At 50.7% G+C, this 21,373-nt stretch overlaps 1 long non-coding RNA gene across 1 annotated transcript; it reads right to left on the reverse strand.

Annotated features, from left to right (window-relative positions):
* Positions 1 to 3,392: 3,392 nt before the first annotated feature.
* On the reverse strand, positions 3,393 to 12,058 carry LOC134147855 (uncharacterized). Its single transcript, XR_009960083.1, has 2 exons — positions 11,886 to 12,058; positions 3,393 to 3,599 (listed from the first exon to the last, which is right to left on the reverse strand). It is a non-coding gene; the product is annotated as an uncharacterized LOC134147855 (long non-coding RNA).
* Positions 12,059 to 21,373: the final 9,315 nt, after the last annotated feature.

Here is a 21,373-nt window from a genome sequence, read left to right on the forward strand (position 1 = left end):
AATGCAACTGTGAGCTGCTCTGAAGCGATTCTGCCCCAACGGGTAACCCAGTAGCGCACGGATTTGGTATTAATGCTCGTAGCAAAGCCATGGCCTGAGACAAGTGAGGTCAAACAACTTGGCCAAGGTCAGTCTGTGTTTCAGTGGCCATCAGGAAAGGCTCTCCAGTTTCCTCCGTCCTTGCTCTCTGGACATTTCACAACATTAGGTGAAACTAGGAATATTGTACGCTGCCCTCGGCTCTGTGTGTCCCTCCTCCGTATTAGCCACTCTATAAAGTCCAAATCACCTGTGACCTGTCACAGCCACCCTTGGCCTCCATGCAGTGGCTGGCTCAGTGCCCATGTGGCTGCTGTGGTCCCTCACCCGCACGCTTCTCATGGAGCCGTAAACTGGCACCTAATAATTCACCATCATGGTCCTGCAGCAGGGCTCACCTTTGCCCTTTCGGCCAAATCCTGCTCCTACTGCAGTCAACAACAAATTCCCCGTAAAGGCAGTAGTGCCGGAGACTGACCCTCAGCAAGACCAATGCGCAACTTTCTGCAGCTGTGGAAAGAGTTACTACTGCATATATATATATATTTTTTGGTCTAAACCTCTAAAATGTAGATAGTGTTTGCCCCAAATTTCACAACAGAAGCCCAAGATTTCTTCTCTTTTTGACTGTTGGATCTCTGGAAATCTCTGGATCTTAACATCCACAAAATGCTCTGGCAAATGCGGTATTTACAGGCATAAAGGAATTGTTCATAAAGAATCATCAGTTTTCTTTGGAGGATTCAGGAGCTCAATAAATCAAGTAACCAAGCAGTCTACAGCCAACACTACAAGGAGTTATTATTGGAAGTGACATGCTGTAGATCTTTCCACATAAAAGCATCAGGTGGAAATTGCATCACTTGGGCAGAAAAAAAGAAATGGATAGAAAAGAAAAGGAAAAAAAATGAAAAGTGTATTTTTTTAAGAATATTGGATGGAAAAGGACCTAAAAATTAAATAGATTTCTATGGAGATATCTCCAGCACTCTCTACACGTGCATGCTCATGAATGCCTTGCAGCACTGCCAAAGCGTAGGAGCACAGGACATTCAGGCCCCACTGAACTTTCCCCAGAGCATGACTCAGCCTTGCTGCCACGGCCGCAGCATCCTGGGCCGCCCGCTCCTGGAGCCCGGCAGCCGGAAGTCAGGTTGTCCCCAGCCCTCATTGCCAGGGGGCCTGAAGATATTGGTCCCCTTCTAGAAAGGACATTTGGGCCTCCTCGCCCAAGGCCGGGGATGTGACATCATGGAAAAGGGGATCTGTGGTGCCTACAAGGCCATAGGGCACTAGGGCCACCCATCCAAAATGCACACCCTTGGGCGTATGGAGGGACACTTTGGGTCAGTGCTTGGAGCGGTGTGGGGACGGTCACCCCAGGACCGCTGAGCTCATCCCAGCGTGGCTGTGTCCTGATTCAGGATCACAGCCCACGTAGGTAGTTTTATGTCTTCAGGAGAAATCAAGCATGTACTGGGGTGCCAGGTTATGCTCTAGAAGAACAGTGGCTTTAACTTGGTAGTTTTTGGACAGTCTCTCTCCCTGGCATCAATTTTTTATTACCGTCTCTAAGGCAGTATGTTTCTAAAATTAACGCTGTAAAACTCCACACGTACGTATTGCCTGATGGAAACGGGCTTAAATACCAGCACACATATTTGGAAGTGCCAGTACGGAAAAATGTCTCAAAGCGCCACGTGACCATCTTGCTTCACGAGCATTAGAAGTGCTACTGCACCCTTCCGCCGGGCAGGGGCGTATTATTTCAGCTGCTGAAGAGAACATGCCTATATGCACATACATGCACTAGTACACATCCGTATAAGTGTACAACGCGCACGCAACGCGCACTGCTGTATACGCAGGTAATAATACGTTTTCACACGCACACAGGCACATACAGCTCTGCATTTGTAGATACGCCCACAAACATATACACACATATGTGTACTTCCCTTGCTCTAGTTCAGCGCTGAGAGGGAAGGAAACAAAGGCTGGAATTCTTGTAGATAAAAGGAGAATAATAAAGGAAGGACATAAGCAGCCCACACACCAAGCCACCCTCTTGGAATATCCTACCAAGCTGCGTTCCCATGCTGCTTCCAGAGACTCAGGCTAGCGTCCCTTATTGGTTGCACCTGGCTGCTATTAAGTATTCAATCAAAAAGGGATCACAAGCCAGATATAACTAATTCAGAGGAACTTTTTTACACAACAAGCCCCTTTCAGTTTGCTTGTTTTGTTTTATATTTAAAGCTAACTCCGGCTGATTTGAAAATGAGCAGGATTTTTGGCTGCTTCAGATATCAGGAGGGGACACAGACGTATTTCTAACAGACCGAGATGTGAGTTCTCCTTTGGTGTTTTAAAAATAGCACTACAAAGAGAGGCTGGTTGTGACCACCGTGGTGTTTGGAGTCGGAGTGCCTCAGCAGACCCTTCTCCCCGACCATCGCGGAACAGACGAGGCCCTGCAGGTCCTAGCGTTAGTCCCCAGAACAGACTTACATGTTCTCCACACTCATTTTTCATTTTTTTTCTGAGGATTTGAGGCTGTCTGGTTGTTCCAAGAATGCTAAAGAACAACGATGCCCTTTCCCTGAGATTGTGTCTAGCCCAGGGGTGCATATCACTGGTGAGCACAGGGGGAAGAGCTGTTGAACTGGGAAAAACTCACCTCCAAACAGAGGTCATATCCCCTCAAAACTGCTACAGATTGGGTCAGACCATGGTCTTCCTTGGGTTTTAACATCAGCCTCTCATAATGGAAGTTCTTCTAGCTCTGCAAAAATATTTAAAGACGTATGGGCCCCGTAACTCATGAGTGTCTCAAGGTTTCTGAGGAGACCTGTGAAATGTTCCATGCCTCCTGCGAGGTTGCCTGTCTCCAGCCACCAGCCCATGACCATTTTATGGCTGGTTTCTGAATATTATATTGCACTGCTGTGTGAAGGCCTGATGCGAGTCTGGATCTTTGTGTGCAACTCACTGCCATGCCCTCGGAAGAGCGACAGTATCACAGACCGGTCCTTCAGCTTCCCCAGGGATGCCGAGCACCACTCAGGCTTTGCAAGAGTGACACCAGGCCCTGATGGTGGGAAGCTGGATGCTCCAAGGAGATCAGAAAACCAGAAGAAAGCTGGAAATGGAGCACCTGGGGTGGAAAGAAAGGGATGACTGGGATCTTCTGAGCAAGAACCACCTCACAGGACATTTGGGGATAAGAATTTAACCCCCACACGATAACACTGTGTCAGCCCTTGATCCCCAACAAATGGCAGGCAGGGGACAGAGCAAGTCTCAAACATCTTCTATCCTGTATTTTGAGAAAGAGAAAAAAAATCCATAAATCATTTGTAACATTTTCTTCCTCCATGACTAACAAGCCTTGTCTTTATTTATTTATTTTTTTAACGATGGAAAATTCACAGAGATCTTGTGATTAAAAAGTTACTTGTATGCCATTTTCGTGTAGGCCCAGCACCAAACACCCTTGGCTCGTAAACAAGCTCTTCTAAATCCGCATCCTAGCAGGGTTCCTAAGGGCAGCTACTTTCCTGAAATGCAAAAAATGAAGGGAATGAGAATCATAATTACATGCATCCTCTAGCTGTCGGCCCCAAAGTGCTCGATAGGTGCAAATGGCTTAACCCTTGCAGGCCCACTTGAGAAGCGAGTGTGAATCTCTGCAGGCGTTAATGACGCCTACGCCAAAGCTGCATGAGGAAGTGGGGCAAGGAGGTGGGTCGGACCCCAGGCAGCCACGCACTGGACCAGGCAGCCGTGCCGGGGGCTGGCTCAGGTGCTGGACCACACCTGCCCATCTCCAGCTCCGCTAATCACGGGGGACACTCCACGACTGGTTTGTCCTGTTCACCTACCCTGAGATAAGAGCCTGGTCACACAGCTCTGAAAGCCGTAGATCAGTTCCTACCACTCTCAATTTCGGGCCATCTACATGCATCAAATCACCAGTTGCCTCCTCCTTTCCCCCTCCCAGAGCAGACCAGTATGAGAAACTCACCGAATGAGTGAGTGTCCTTGGATTTATGCAAACGGTAGGCAGAAACCAAAGACTTCTCACAGATTAGACACTTCCCGTTCCGTCAATCCTAAGGAATTCTTTTAAATACTCATTTATAAGTACCATACGCAACACATTCCTGAATGCTTTCCTCCACGCATAGCTACTTTCAGATGTTTGCTGAAATACGCTTGCTTTTAAGAAGGCTCCAAGGAGGTTTGAATTTAATACTGGTGATTACCATGGGAAGAATTTCCCAAGTAGGTAGAAAATAGTGATCTTAATCAACGCAGGGAAAAATGAGGAGCAGAGAACACACAAACCTTCCATTTTAATATTCCTTTGGTTTTTCAGATATTTATTCCACGGCCACTGACATTCTTCTTTCCCAGGAATTTTAGCTGTTTTAAAAATTTGGCTGGCGTTTGCATGTTATTTACACTGCCTTTGCATTCCCATATTGCCCAGCTCGTGCTGATAAGGGGACCTGGAGGAATGCGGAGGCTTCCCGGGGCTGCGGGGGGTAAAGCCGGCTGCCCCCAGCCCCCAGCCTGCGCTGCTGCCTGTTGAACCCAAAGAAAGGTTCCCACCTAGTTAGTCGGCTTCGGACCCGGTTTGTGGACCAGGAGGGAGCCTCGCTGGCCAGGCTGAAGAAATGGTGGGTTGTTTTTGCGAGGAACTTAACTTGCGGTTGTCTTGGTTGCCCCTGTTAGCTCATTCTCTCCATGGACGTAGCCTCCTCCGGGAGGGAGCAAGCCTTACTGCTTGGTGGAGCTCTCCCTGGGAAGGCTGAAGTCAACAGTCACCTCCACCCCCAACTGAGAGGCTTCTCCAGCCCTACCAGCCCACTCTCGCTTAATGTCTCTCCGCTTCCGTACCTTCAAACCTAGTCACATGCCAGCAGTGGCCACCTCCAGCCTCGCTCATATCTCGCCGGTACCTCACTCATGTTGCTCACGGGTTACCTGAACCTGCACATACCCTTGTGAGGTAGCTTGGGGCCCAGCACAGCAGAATTTCCTTTCTGCTCTAGGACCATGCACTGTCCTCAGTGCAACCTCTGCACCAAGTAACGCAGGAGAACAGGGCTTCCTAGATCCCTGCGGCTGCCAGGATCATCCCTCTCTCCAGCCCCAGCGTCTAATGCAGAGAACTGAAGATGGGCGGATCCTGCTGGGAGCAGCCCTCAGGTTCCTCCTGCAGAGGAATGGGGGGAGGCAAATATCAAGCTCTGTCTCATGAAGAACATTAAAAGACTTGCCCTGGAGAAGCACCACGTATTTGGGTTATAGCCAACATGACTAAATCTTTTCTTCCTCTCTGCTCACCCCTCCGTCTGTGATGTCAAGACTTTTTTAAAGTACCTTTAGTTTTGCAATGCTTTAGCTCAAGCCATTATTCAGGCTGAGCTGGCCCTGTTTCCTCGCCAAATGTTGTATTCTCTGCCTGATAAGATAAGCTTTCTCCACAAGAAAGGTTTTTGGGACCCTGACTCACTAGAGGAACTTTTTTCTGTGGGGCAGTCATACAGTCTATAATACACTTAACTATTTGATGGGCTTATCAATGAAATTCAAATGCTCATTTTTCTTTTCCTTTGGAGAACAGGCCCTTATCTAAGTGCAAGGTCATCCCAATCAGGTGTTAAGCATGGAGTATCTCCATATCTACAAGCCTTCAGCCTTTCTTACATATTCACAGTCATTTCTCAGTCACCAGTCTTCTTATCCACACCTCATGAGTGGGACTCCCTCGTGCAACCTTTGCTCTTCTTGGAAGCAGCTCCCAATCCTTTCCACAAGTGGGAGAAAGCAATATCTGGCGAACCAGATCCATCTTGCTGCCAACTCCTGCTTCAAACACACTCCATGCCCGGGACCTGCCAGCAACACCCTTTCTGCCAGTTAAACAAACCGAGTTATCACCACTTGCAATGTCTAAGCTGGACTCTGTGAGCACGGCTTGGTGCCATGAAACCTGTGGAGGGGGCTGTGGTTTTCCCGGCACATCCAGCCCTCCCTGTCACATGGTCACCCCCAATGCAAACTCCCTCGGTGCCTCCTGGGAGCCCAGATGCTCCCCAAACTGGGTGCAGCGGTGAGCATGGCTGGAGCCACCCACGGCCTCCGACCCGCGCTCGCCCAGCTCCAGCAGCTCTGCACACGGAGCTCAGCCGGCAGCGGGCCGGAGCCAGGGTTTCGCGTCTCTGCTGCTCGCTGCGGGAGAGTCTCCACATCTCGCCCGTGGAAGATGCAATCAGCAACGCGCCTTATTGCATTAGCGGCGTTCCCCCCTCTGCCGTATGGTTCCTGTTAGAGCCCCTTTCCCAGTGTCACTGGGGCTGGGATATCCTGTCCAGCGTGGGGGCTGAATGGGGTGTTAAATGCATGCAGGTGGGCAAGCCCTTCCTCTGCCTGGCTGTGTGCGCGGGGCAGCAACATCCTCGCGAGGCTGCAATAAGGAAAGGATTAAAGCCAGGAAGAGGAGGGAGGGGAAGCCTCCTCCCCCAGGGAGCCAGGTAGGGATTAGTCTTGGCAGGGGCTGGGGATCTGCTGCCAGCTCCCAGCCCTGCCTGTCCTCCCCGGCTGCCGGGGAGCCTCTTCCTACCCCGGCAGCAGCTGCAGGAGCAATCCCAAAGTGTGACTCACGATTTACACCTAAACACGGACAGGATCCGACCTGAGATTATAGCTCAGCCTCGGGACGGCTCTCCCTCCGCACAACAAATCCACCTAAGAGAAGCAGCTAGCGGGAAAAGTCCCAATTGACCAGGGACCCCCAAAGGAAAGCTTCCCCAAATGCACAGCGTTGGTCATGTTTGGTCCTCTTGAGGACGTGCCTGTGTTTTTCTTTTTGCAGGAACATTAAGCTCTCAGCCCAAATAGTGCCAGCTCCGGGAGCTCTCCGATGGCACCGGCAGGACTGCCGAAGCACCTGATGCAAGAGGTTGGGTGAAACTCCCTTTCACGGGCAACACAGAAATCACCCGTTTAAGAGCAGTTTCGAAGTAATCTTGGCTCTCACCTGGCTTCGTCCCAGGGTAAGTTTGGGGCTCTCCTCCATGCACTGCTAAGACAGTAGGAGCGCCAGGGATGACTTCCCACAGCACCTGAATCCGACGGGAGCTGACACGGGCTGCGCTCCCACGGGCCGCCCGGCGCCGGGTCCGGCCGCGTCCCCCGGCCGCCCCGCGGCCACACGCAGGACCCAGCAGGTTAATCGGCTGCTCTCGGAGCCCACAACAACCGCGAAGGATCAGCCCCGGGGGGACTTTTCCTCCCCTCGGCTCTGGAGTCAATTGTCAGGCTGCTTTTAAAGACGCCCTTGTAGGCAGCCTGGCTATGCTTTCCTGCTTCGGAGGAATGCCTCTAAAACAATAATAGTGACATTGTTCCTCACTTTGCTGGCGGTTTTATAGGGCTCACGTTGGAGAAAGGTGACCATGGCTGCCTTTTGGCCACATGTGTTTACACAAGGAAATGCATGTGGGTTTTGGGGTGGCGCCTGGAGTCAGCAGCCGCTCTCTGTACTCCTGACCCTTACAGAGCTGCTTTCTTGCTTCTGGGTACGTTTACTGCGCTCCAGATGTGCGCTGGCTCCAGCAAGGCTGCGCAGCGCCAGGGATCTGGCATCCCCAGGCTCATCAGTCCGTGGGGTAGAATGCCACGGTGGTTGTTTTAAAAGCTGTAATGCGTCTTGGTAACACATCATGATTTATTCAGTCCTTGTTTGACAGCGGTCCTTTATCAAAAGCTCATGCGAAGCCCGGCCGCGCGCGGGGCCGGCTCGGCCGCGCCACGGCGGCATCGGGACGGCCGAGCCCCGGCGGCGGCGGCGGCGATCGGGGCGCCCGGGCCGGGGAGGCGCCAGGCAGGGGGTCCGGGCTGCACGCGGCCCCGGGAGAACACGCTCTGCTGCCTCTCGATGTCCTTTAGCCGAATAAACCACCGAACAGGGCTACGAGGAGGGGGAGGTTTACAACCTGTTGGCGAAAACCCCAGGAGAGCCCCCTGCACCGAGGGGCTGCCCCTCGCCGCGGCGCCGGCCCCTCTCCCTCCTGCTCCGAGGCGCTATTCCCACGAGTGAGAACGGACGCAGGAAACTTTAGCCCCGGATTAGGAATGAGCCTTTGGTTTAGGGATATTTATTTGCCTTTTATCATAATGGGGGAAAAAAAATGAAACAGCAGATAGAAGAGGAAGAAAAAAAAATCCAATCTGGGTCAGGATCTCACACTGGCTAGTTCACTTCGCAGTTTAAGTAAATAGTTCTCATCCCAAAACCCTTCAGGGTCATATAAATGTGCCTCCTTGCATGGAAGAGACTATTTTGATAGTAGCTGGGTGCCTGATGAATTTGCAACTTTCCCAAACTGTCGGTGTCTAGAATGTGACTTAGTTTTTCACAGTGAGATATAAAATCCTATCAATTAATCTAACTTTTATTGCACCTCTGGGGCATGAACGTGATGTTATTTAAACAAATGGTTCCCATTACCTTCAATTATTTTATAAATGTTTTCAGTGATTTATAGGCCTCTATTAAATGGACAATATACTTCTGTGCTCCTCGAGGGGGTAAACAGTAATCTAAGGACTTGGGCTTGCCGATATTTTTTTTCCCCTGTTTTCTCCTTCCTTTTCCACATGCATGAGACTGCTGTTTAATTAAAGGGGAGGTGGGGAAGAGCCCGGCCAGACGCCCTGCCGAAGGCTACCGTCGCCTCCGGGCGGCTTCGCAGAGAGGCTCCGGCTCCCCGCCGCTGACGCCCCGTTCGCAGCGCAGCCCCCCGCCCGCCGGGGACCCCCGCGGCGACCCTCCGCCCCCTCCCGCGGCCGCCCCCCTCCTTTCCGCGCCGAAAACGCTGCAGCCACGCATTTTCGGCAGGGCCGAGGGGGTTTTTCTCGGTTCCCCCCCACCGGCGCAGGCCGGCACCTGGGCGCACAGCCGCAAACCCGCTGCCTGCGGCAGCGCTGGGGAGCGGAGCAGCGCGGAGCGGAGCAGCTTGCTCTCGCGGGGTTCCCCATCCGCCCCGGATTACCCGGGATTTGGGGGATTATCCCGCAGCGCGCAAACGCTGCGGGGCTGCTCGTGCTGGGGAGGGGAAGGGGGGATTAACAGTTGGTGCCTCTCGGATAGGATTCAGCGCAGCGCCCGGGCGCGGGGGCTGCCGGGGAAGGGCCCGCGCCGTGCCGTGCCGTGCGGGAAAGGGCCGGCGGGCGCTCCGCACCTCCGCTCGCCCAGCGCCCAGCGCTGCGCGGGGGCCCGGCCGGCTCCGTCGCCGCTCACAGGGGCGATCACAGGGGCGGCGGGACCCGGATCCTTTCGCACCCGCTTCCTTCCTCCGCGGGCGGCCGGCAGGGCTCCATCCTCCTCCTCCTCCTCCTCCTCCTCCTCGCGGGCTTCGTCAAAGCCCTCAGCGCTGGCGTTAGCTCCTGCGAGTCTTCAACACCAAACGACCTGTTTTCCTGAAAGCCGGCTGCTCGGCGTCGGCCGCGCAGCAACGCTTTCCCAGCGGCCGGCTCCGGCTCCGCGCCTCGAAGCCCAGCCACGAGCCTGCTCAGGACGCCGCGAGAGCCGCGCGGGGACTTTTCTTGGCAAGCAGCGACTCCCTCCAAGTTGTTAAACCATTGAAGAGCGCTAATAGCGTTTTACTTAATTACACAGCGCGTGGCCTGACATCGCGGCCCGTCGCTTCTTCCCCGCTGCGCCAGGAGGCTGCCGGGTGGCAGAGGGGACCCGGCCCCCTCCCGATGTCCTCCGGGCGCATCCGCCCCGGCCCCCGCAGCCCCCCAGGCGACGGACGCGGGTGCAGGCAGACGCGCGGCGCCGCCGACCCGAGCGGGTCCCGCGGGGGCTGCCGCCCGCCCGCGCCCGCAGCGCGTCTCCCGCCGGGACCGCCAGCGGAGCCCCGGCCTCGAACCCCTCCAAAGCCACCTCCGGCCCCCCGCCGTCTCCACCTCCGCTTGCTCCTCGCTGCCTCCGGCTCCTCTCCAAATCTATTATATTAACAAAATACCTTTACCTACCACCTCGTCTTTGCTGAAACGGGGCTACATCTGGAAGACAAAAACAGTGCTTGGGAACCCGGGTTCGGAGCGATACAAAGGGGAGTCTTGTCTAAAAAGACTGGCTGGGAGTCAAAGCGGTGAAACGATAGCTATCGCGGGCTGTTTTCACAGCAGCAATTCCGAAATCGCATTTCATTGCAGCAGGAGAGTCTTCATCATATTTCTCTGGATTTGGAAGGATTGGGTCTGTTTTTTTGCTGCAAGGTTATTAAAAACACTTGAACCTGAAACAGTCTCATTGTGTCTACACGTTTGCTATTTATTATTATAAACAAGGGTGTCAGGGCCATTAAAAATGAATTGAAATGTTTCTTTTTTTAAAAAAGAAAGAGCGAGAAGCACAAGGAAATTGAATGATTGAAAACACCCATCTCGGCAATCAGGGCAGAAAATTCTTTCTTGGAATAATGCCCTTCTGTGGTAGGCAGAGAGAAAAAACGTCTCATTTCTCTTTTCAATTAAACTGCATCCTTTTCCCACCCAGGGATGCAGAGTTCCTGGGAATGGAAATAGAAACGAATCCAAATCCCAGCCCCAGCTCTGACCACTCCTGAACTGCAGGAAAGTTTGGAACCAGCCCAGAATTATTTATTGCACACATTTGCTCCAACCAGAGGAATGCGAATACGGAATTTTTCACACGCAGATCACCGGTTACAAATTGGCCAGATTGACACCAGCCAAAAGTCACCGCGTTTGTGACAGCCTGGTGGCTTGTCCGAAATGAGTTCGAGAAGCCTCAGAGCACTGAAACCCCCCCGCCGGCAGCAGGGTAACGCTGGACCGACCGCCCAGCGCCGCGCGCACGGCGCTGCAGCAGCTCTGCCCTTCCGCCAGCCAAGCCCAGAGCCGCTCCGCCGAGATCCCCGGTCCTCGGGCGCCCGAGGCGCGAGCGCGGCCTCCGCCCCGTCGCCCGCGGCCGCCTCTGCTCCCTCCCCTCCTGCTCACGCATCCCAAACCGGAGCTCCGAGGCTGGCGGCTGGCTCCTGCGGAGCCCTGCGGGAGCAGCACGCGACGCGGAAAAACGCCACCGTGAAAAATCCGACGGCACCTTTGAAAGGGTTATTGACAGAGCGGGATTAGGAGGGACCCCCAGGAGCACGTTCCCGGACTCCGTTTTTGCTTTTCCTCTCGGCAGGCGGCAGATCCACGATGCACTGAGGGAAGCGGCATGGGGGGAGCAGGATTACAGAGAACGGGCAGGGAACGATTTTAGAGAAGCAAGGTCCAAAAATTGATGGTTGTGACTGAATTCGGAGAGAACGTGGCCCCCGGAGCTGCAGAACCGACCTGCGGGCCGCCCAGCCAGCAGCATCCGCACCCCGGAGCTGAACGGTTGGGAACGTGCCACTTCGCTGTTAGCAGAGAGTGAGCTAATATCTCAATTATTTGACATTCTTAAAAACATTTAAAAATAGAAAAAATAAAAAAAGGAAACAGAAAGGAGACAGAAAAAGAGAGAAACTACACTGTAGTCTCTGGCACCAGGATACATGGAGGACGTAGGTGTTACTCTGCACAAACGCAAACAGCAGCAGCACACGGCCTGCCTGCCGGTGCAATTAAAAGTCAGAGTTGTTCCTAAAAACGTGACTATTTGACTACCGCAGGAAAATACTTTACGTTGTCAGTTGCAATGAAGCGTGTTGATAAACTTCACCTGCATGTGTAGGTAGGCACATTGATAAGGAATGTTTAAAACGAGCTAGGATTTTTAAAACAAGGTAACAACCGGAAAGACAACTAACCTCGCTCCTGGAACAGGCGCTCAACTACACCCGCCCCGAGGCTCCTGGACAGCGGAAGGTGAATGGTCATTAACAGCCAGGTTCTTTTTCTTTCGCTCTTAAGAACAGTTCTTCATGACTTACTGGTTTGATTTTGGCAGCCTCCCTCTCTCCTTACCTTGGTAGGGACCAAGTTCAGCACTGTGAGTACAAAAGAAAAAAAAGCTCTCAGTGCAGGGAAGCAAGACGGCAAAGGGCTGACGGGCAGAGACTGAAGCACAGAGAAGTCCTGGGCTGTTACTGCTGCTCCTGGCCCCAAGCACGCAGGGCAGAGCAGCCCGAGCCCCTGCACGCTTCCCCCGGGTATCTCCTGCCGGAAAGACAGCACAGCACCACTTTGGAGAAAAACCGCCTTTCTCATTAAAAAAACAACAACAAAAAAACCCCCAGTATCTGCAAGAATGGAGCGTGCAACAGCAGGCTGGGAATGCTGCGCAGCAGTTACCTACCAGCCTGAATAAATTCAGACTAGCGGATTCACGTGTATTTTACCGACTTGCAGAAGGCATGGATTAGACTGATGCAGCCACACCTGATCCTCCTCGCATCACGTACTGACCCTCGTACACCTTGCCGGTCCCCCCCCCTTTGCATTCCCCTCCAGCAGCCTGCCCAGAAGCTGTACTTTAAACTGTACACTCCACTCACCCCATTACCCCCAGCTCTTTGCTGAAGCCCCCTCCAACTTCACATCATCTTCCTTGAAGCAAGAGCTCCAAAGTGGCTTAACAGTAGTGGTCAGCACATCTTCCACACTCTTCTCCTTTCACTTAAAGTTATTGGCAAGAGCATTAAAATAGAGGCTGCCCATCCAAGGAGCTGACTAAGGATCCCGCCAACCAAACAAGTCCCTCATTAGTTACCGCTGTTGCAGAGCAATTAGCCAGGTTTCAATCCATTTGCCGTGTGATATCTGAGATGTTCAGTCACGAAATTGCCCCAGTCAGGGTGGACCATACTTGCACTCCTGTTTTTACCAACCAAGCTGGTAATCTCATTTAAAAACTTGGCCTGACAATTTCTCACTTCCATAAATCCACGTCAGTTCGCATTCATCGTAACAGTCACCTTCATTCTTCATTAATGAACTCCCGTAACAATTCTTCTGCTTCAAGGCTGTTGTCAGCCTTCCACGACGAATGCCCTGCTCCTTGCTGTGGGGTCAGACTTGGCTGTCCTCAAGCCTGTGACTTTTACTGATGTTGAAGAGAAATGATTCAGCAACTCAACCTTTCTGCAACACCAGGCATGCACAGCAGAGAGAGAGAGAACCTGGTGCAAGAGTTATCTAGGCTCAGTCGAATCATGGCTGCTATAAAGCCAGCTAGGATGGTTTCAGAAGAAGCAGGTCTATTTGCCTGGACTGTGTGTTCTCCAGGCAGCGTCCATGAAGAGAACAGGGATGCTTTTTTGGGAAGGGATAAAAAAAAAAACACACTTTGACTGAACACTTGTTAGTAAGAAAGAGGGCATTAAAAATCATGCCAGCACTGCTGCTTCTCGGGATACAGGAGAAGCTGGTGTTTTCACTTAGGTAACATGAGGAATTTTTCCCTTTGTGAGGGTTGACCTCAGTATTTCGCAAGTTCGATTCAAAATATGACTCTACCCTCCCTCGTCTCAAAAGCTTTGACTTGTTTCGCTTGCCGCCAGCGCACACAGCTGTCACAGCTGCATTGCATCAAATCAGTGGAGAAATGCAGCAGGGCAATCGTGCAAGATCTGCTCAGAAAGAAAAACTGCAGAAGAAACTGCAATGCGGCGATTTATAACTGAAGAGCTTTCCTTACTCTAATCATCGACGGCATTACTTGGCAGGGTACGTGTCCCCTGCCACTCAGGAGGCAGCGCCAGTCTCACCAAGAGCCACGCCGCACACATGCACGCGCAGGAAATTTGTTCACTCAGGCTTTGACGTGAGACCAGCAAAGGGCAGGGCGGGGAGCATTTGGGAGGGCCGTCCAGGAGGCAGGCCGAGCTCAGCAGCGGGTGGTTTAGGACGCACCGAGGCGCGTTGCTGCGGGGGGGGGGGGGGGGTGCAGACCAGCAGCTGGAAGCCCGAGAGCAAGCGCTGGCCGGGCGCACGCGGCACCGGAGAGCTCACGCAACGCCGCGGCGCACCGCGGCTCGGACGAGCCTCGTTTCGTGAATGCGGAGCTGACTCTCCCATCCTGCCCTTTGAAAGGCCACCGCTGACTTCTGCTTGCTTCAGGCACCTGACTGAGACAAACTGCTGCACAAGCGGAGGGACGTCCTCGGCTCAGACACGCTGCAGCAGACAGACCAAAGGATGCACAGGAAAGATATGCGTTTCTCAACCTAAGTAAGGCAAAGGTGTGGAACAACCTCCTCTTCCACCGGTCCCCTTCCCTCAAACTCCTTCTCAGCGTCGCGCCAGCTCAGTACACGCACCTCCCACCCGCAGCGCTGTCCACGCCAGACTGTATTTTGTTCCACCCTTTAAATCGCAGCACACTGCAGAACGAACTCAGTGGTAGGCGAATTATGAACAACACTGAAACTGGGGAGGAAGAAAAACAACCCAACAAAGCAAAGGGTAGAAACAACAATCTCTTCTTAAATTCCAGCTTATTAGCAGAGTATTTGCGGAGCACACATTAAAAACATTGGAGCCTCACAAGGGTCTTATCAGAGTTGCTCCATCTCAAACCTTGAAATCTTTAGAAAGGTTATAATAGCACATTTCTACCCTACAAAATTCCATCGCTTGTAAACAGAGATAACTGATTTAAACTATAGCATTTGGACTGACTGAACACAACCTTGCTCTGAAAAGCTGACTTAAAATTCTCATTTCCAAAGCTTCTTTTTATTATTATTATTGTTAAAGATAATTATCATAGACCCATACAATCAGTAAGGTTGAAAGGGACCTCTGGAGATCATCTAGTCCAACCCCCCTCCTCAAGCAGGGTCACCTACAGCATGGTAGACAGGGTTGCATCCCGGCAGGCCTCAAATATCTCCAGAGAAGGAGACTCCACACCCTCTCTGGACAACCTGGTCCAGTGCTCCGTCACTCTCACAGTGAAGAAATTTCCACTCACGGTCAGGCAGAACTTCCTGTGGTTCAATTTCTGCCCATTGCCTCTTGTCCTGTCACATGGGACAACTGAAAAGAGTTTGTCCTCGTCCCCTTGACACTCTCCCTTCAGGTACTTGTACATGTTGATAAGATCCCCCCTCAGTCTTCTCCTCCCCAGGCTGAAGAGGCCCAGCTCTCGCAGCCGTTCCTCAGCGGGCAGATGCTCCAGTCCTCTGATCGTCCTTGTAGCCCTACACTGGACTCTCTCCAGTAGCTCCATGTCTCTCTTGTACTGGGGAGCCCAGAACTGGGCGCAGTACTCGAGATGAGGCCTCACCAGGGCTGAGGAGAGTGGCAGGATCACCTCCCTCGACCTGCTGGCAACACTCCTCCTAATGCACCCCAGGAGACCATTGGCTTTCTTGGCCATACGGGTATATTGCTGGCTCATGGTCAACTTGTCATCCACCAGCACGCCCAGGACCTTCTCTGCAGAGCTGCTCTCCAGCAGGTCAGCCCCCACCTTGTACTGGTGCATGGGGTTATTTTTCCCTAGGTGCAGGACTCTGCACTTGCCCTTGTTGAACCTAATGAGGTTCCTCTCTGCCCAGCTCTCCAGCCTGTCCAGGCCTCCCTGAATGGCAGCACAGCCCTCAGGTGTGTCAGTCACTCCTCCCAGCTTGGTATCATCAGCAAACTTGCTGAGGAGGCACTCCATCCCCTCACCCAGGTCATTGATGAAGTAGTTGAACAGGATGGGACCAGTACTGAGCCCTGGGGGACGCCACTAGCCACAGGCCTCCAACTAGACTCCGCGCCACTGATGACGACCCTCTGAGCTCTGCCTTTCAGCCAGTTCTCAATCCACCTCACTGTCCACTCTTCTAACCCACACTTCCTGAGCTTATCTAGGAGGATGCCATGGGAGACAGTGTCAAAAGCCTTGCTGAAGTCAACTGCTCTCCCCTCAGCTACCCAGCCAGTCATTCCATCAGAGAAGGCTATCAGAGTGGTTAAGCAGGATTTCCCCGTGGTAAATCCATGCTGGCTACTCCTGATCACCTTCTTTTCCTCCATATGTCCTGAGATGACATCCAGAAAGAGCTGTTCCCTCTCCTTTCCAGGGATGGAGGTGAGGCTGACTGGCCTATAGTTGCCCAGGTCCTCCTTCTTGCTCTTCTTGAAGACTGGAGTGACACTGACTTTCTTCCAGTCCTCAGGCAACTCTCCAGTTCTCCAGGACCTTTCAAAGATGATGGAGAGTGGCCTGGCAACAACATCCGCCAGCTCCCTCAGTACCCGTGGGTGCATCCCATGCAGGCTTATGGATTTGTGGATGTCCAGCCTGCCCAGGTCTCTAATCCTATCCTCCTCAACCAAAGGAAAGTCTTCCCTTCTCCATACTTTCTGCCTCACATCCAGGCTGCAGGATTCCTGAGGGCTGCCCTTAGCAGTGAAGACTGAAGAAAAGAAGACATTCAGTAATTCTGCCTTCTCTGTATCCCTTGTCACCAGGGCTCCTGCCCCATTCAGTAGCGGGCCCACATTTTCCTAGTCCTCCTCTTGCTGCTGATGTATTTGAAGAAGCCCTTCCTGTTGTCCTTGACATCCCTTGCCAGACTCAATTCCAACTGGGCCTTAGCCTTCCTCGCAGCATCTCTACATACTCTGACTGCATTCTTCTAATTCTCCCAAGTAGCCTGTCCCCTCTTCACATTCTGTGTATTTCCTTCTTCTGTCTGAATTTGGCCAAGAGCTCCTTGCTCGCCCATGCAGGTCTCCTGCCCCATACGCTGCACTTCTTACTCACAGGGATGCACCACTCTTGAGCTTGGAGGCAGTGATGTTTGAATACTAGCCAGCTCTCCTGGACCCCCTTTCCTTCTGGCGCCTTAACCCATGAGATTCCACCAATTAGGTTTCTGAAGAGCCCAAAGTCTGTTCTCCTGAAGTCCAGGGTTGCAATCCTACTTGTTGCCTTACTTCTTTCCTGCAGGATCCTGAACTCCACCATCTCATGGTCACTGCAGCCAAGGCTACCTTCAACCTTCACATCTCTAACCAGTCCCTCTCTGTTGGTAAGGACAAGGTCCAGCAGGACACCCTTCCTCGTAGGCTCCACCACCATTTGTGACAAGAAGGTATCATCAATGCACTGGAGGAGCCTCCTGGACTGTTCGTGCCTTGCTGTGTAGTTCTTCCAGTAGATGTCAGGGTGGTTGAAGTCCCCCATGAGAACCAGGGCCTGTGATCTTGAGGCTACTTCCAGCTGTCCATAGAAGGCCTCATCGACTTTCTCTTAAACAGGAAGTGTTCACCCTATGTAAGAGTGTCACAAGGCTATCAAACTGATGGATTCAACCTGTGGATCAAGTACAGACTATGTAAACAATCTGAAATCTTGTAGCAACACGCAGAATTATACCTTCTACCCAAGCAGGGAATAATAAAAGCGGAGACCACTTAATAGAAAAGCTAATTGAAGAGCTGCCTACCTGAGGGAAACATGTTTCTTTAATTAAGAATCCTTTTCCCCCACTGCACCACACAATATTATGCCACATCAGGAACATTGGAAGGAGGATTTTAACAAGCAAAAAACTTAGACTGCTTTGGCATTCTCAGGTTTTTTGTTTTGGCTTTTGGCAAATGAAATTAAGAGCCTTGCTTTCAGGTGCTCCGGACCAGCACCCAATAAAGCAAGCACCTTCGATGTTGGTATTTAAAGGATTTTATTTTGTTGTTTCGGGTCTCCCCCCCTCCCCCAATCACCATTATAAGGAAACTAAATCTTTTGGCAGTGGATCGTATTTCATCAATGAACACTTCTGCCAGTTGGGCTCTCTTCCCTAGTGAAGCTGTCAGATGCTGAATGAAGAAGCCTTAAGTGAACCCTTTTGGTCTCAATACTTCAATCGTTTCTGCTAAATCCTCTTCTTTTTGCATACCCCCTTACAATCAGTGGCTTTCACACCTTTTATGGAGGGGGGGGGGGAGAACAACAAAAACACTCCACAAAGAATTGAACTCCCCAATGCAACTCACTGAGCAGCTCCAGCGGCGGCAGTCCCGAGTAATTAAGACTATTCAGCATTGGGCTCATTCATCACAAGTGAAGCCGACCTAATTGAGGCCAGCGAGACGAGATGTCCTCCTCTCATGCATCCTCCCAGTGACACTGCCGCAGGAGCTCACACAGATGAGTAACTCAGGCAGGTACATAAGAGCTAAGTTTATGATAAAGCAGCTTAAAGCAAGGAGACTGTGGTCAACTGTTCTAGTCACTGCAGAAACGCAAGGCCCTAAGGTACAAACTCATCTCTCAGATTCAATGCGTAACACATTTACTTAAGTGGAACGGCCTCTGGCTCTACAAATAAATATCCCTCCGTTCCAAGGGGATTCAGTTTTGGCATAAGACGCTATTCAGCTTCGGACTAGCACAGTCCAGGTCTTAGAGAAATGCAGTATTAAAACTTGCTGAAAGTAATGATGATCATTAAAAGATTCTCATTTTTTCCAATGGGGAGACTACACAGTGTCATTTTCTGTTGCTCATGTCCTAACTCCAGTGCTCATGGGTAGAATTAGTAATATTTCAAGAGAAGAATCATGCTTTAAAAACTCGTTTTAACAAGTTTTTAAAATATGTAATGATTAAAACATAACTCTATATGCTGGATTTAATAAAATCCGCCCATTCTGGCAGGCCTACACAAGCCACAGACAAGCTTAAAACTAGTGGACAGTGACCCTTTAGAAGCAGCAAAGTTGAAAGCGTTTTTGTTGTACTTGCGGGGTGAGGGGAAGGGAAGGGACACAGGCCCCGGGACTGTGTTTTGCTGGGAAGCATGACGACATCCAGAGAAGGAAGGGAACACTCTAAGCCTTCTGGCCTAAATTATCTGCTAACACAAATAATCAAATTCCAGGGACCACACTGCTCTGGCGCCACTAGAACAAGGGGGAGGCCTGGCCTGAGCGCTACACGAGCAGGTGGCAGCCCGCATCTGACCCACTCAGGATATTCAAGTGCGATATACAAAATACTGATGCTCTCTAAGGAAGCCAGCATCACTCACGGTATCGTGGGAAGTTTTTAATGGCTTGCTCAAGGCAAGGCCTCTAAAATGTTTATATTAATACTTACATGTTGGATAGCCACTCATCTGGTCTCAGCTGGAAATCAGTCCAAACAGCTGAGAAACATCTGGCCGCTAACCTTGGACAACATATAATCTGGTAGCCCAGGGATTTAAGAGGTCTCTCTGGAGGGAAGGAAGTTTGGCAATTATCTTACTGAAATCTCTGTTTCTGCTACAGTTGTTTCTCAAGTCCCAGGCACTGCTACAGTATTACACATGCAGTCCTTCTATAGAAAATCCTATTTATGTACCATGTAGGTCTCACCAATGATCACAAAAAGCTTTAATTATATATTGCTCCTAATTTCCAGGAATGCTTCTGAAGGTGTGTGACTGTGCGTGCTTTGTGTGATGCACACACAAGCAAGCTGCTGCCCATCAATTCAAAGACGCACAATCCAGTTTGTGTGCGCTCAGGGTCAGTGCCGCTAGCCCCGTAGGTTTTCTTCCCACTCTATCTTTAATCTGGCAGCGCTCGCTACTAACAAGTAAGACTGTACCTGCCCCAGAAAGCCTCCACAATAAGGTAAATAAAAATTCTGTTCTCTGAAGACTTGGAGACCTGTACCAGAAAATTGTCAGGAAGCTGTTTTAAAGCAGACTTACAAAAAGGGTGAGCAGAAGGGAAAACGGACAGTTGCTCATAAAAATGGCTCAAAAGGTTGCTTTCCTACTCTTTCCAAAACTCCTCCTTGTTTTTTCCAAGAGAAATCTCAGTCTTGGCTATCCTGAAACATTCTTTGGAGAGAAGAGCTAATGAAATATGACAACATAAAAGAATAGAAGTCGAGCAACTGAGAAGGGAAGGGAATTTTAGACAAGCCATTTGACATTTATTCTCCTCTATGGTTACCTATCAGTAACCATACCTGCAGGGTTTTCTAGACATGTCAGGGCAAAGCCACCAACAACCTAGCTGGAGAGGTAAAAAAAATAGTACAAGACCCACCTTTCCAAAACCCCTTGGTAGGCTTTATTTAAAAGGAGATAAAGATGAAAAAGACAAAATGATGCTTGGCAGATATAAAATTATGAGAATCTAACTTATCTCCTTATCTTGCACATCTCCTTCTGCTCTTTGCTTTTTTATTGCAACAAATGTGGGAGACATTGGGAAAATAAAGGCACAAGCACCAAGGATGCAGCACCAAGAAAGGATGGCCAGGAAGAAGATATGCAATAAAGGCTAAAACAGTCTCTTTCCTAGGAGAGGCTGAGCGTGCTGGCTCTTGTCCAACAAAGCACTTAAGTTTGTGCCTAACTTGAATTTGACTTCACTGGGGCTCTTCACAGGCTTAAAAGTCAAGCATTCTTCAGCAATCTAGTACAGCAAAACCAGAGAAAATGAGAAGCTATTAAGAGACCTAAATTTTAGTCAACAGCAAGGTTAACATGCTGTTGGAAAGCATCTTAGCCAAAGATGAATGCAATATGACAATTTCCGACTTAAGAAAACTCCAAGCCACCAGAGAAAGCGTCTCCAATTTAAATAAATACATAAAAAGTTTAAATATTAAGAATACCACTGTCAAATGCTATTGACCTTTTTGCTCAAGGTAGGTACAGCCTGAAGCGGATGCACGTATTTACAGATACGTGCAGAACTGGAGCTCTCTTGTTGCAGCATAAGCTGGTGCCAGCTTGGAAGAATACTGAATCGACTGTGCTGCTGCTTGATGTAGGAAACTGTGTCCTGTAGGTAAAGCCCAGGCCTCAAGTGCCTCACAGCCAACTACCAGGTAAGCCACAGACAACATCGACAGTCCTAGGCAAGACGCTACACAGTCAGACATTCTGAAAAGCAGAATTTCTTATTCATTCCTATATTGTCAAGGACTCCTGAAACTCTCCCTTAAATTTCTGCTTCCCTTGTTAAAATTAGTATAACTTAACACTGTTCCTCTATACCGTATCTACCCAGTACTCCACATTAAGCTCTACTATCACAGCTCTTCAGTATCACTAAGATAAAACCACTCAGACCAACCTGTTCTTTGAATCAGGCCATTTGCCCAAGAATTAAGGGCACAACCGGATTCAGCTCTGCTTCCGCTGGCTGCTTTTCCTGCTGTGCTACTGTACATCCTCGTACAATTCTAGGGAGAAACAGGGCAGCACTGGCATCTCAGAGTAGTCCATGACACACGCCTTGGCTTAAAAACTATTACACTAATGATGATAAAATAAACTTTAAATCCAAAGCACTACAAGTAGCCATAATAGCACCAAAAAGGCATACTTAAGCATACACTCCCTAC

Source organism: Rhea pennata, chromosome 16 (genome assembly GCF_028389875.1).
Source record: "Rhea pennata isolate bPtePen1 chromosome 16, bPtePen1.pri, whole genome shotgun sequence".
NCBI lineage: Eukaryota > Metazoa > Chordata > Aves > Rheiformes > Rheidae > Rhea > Rhea pennata.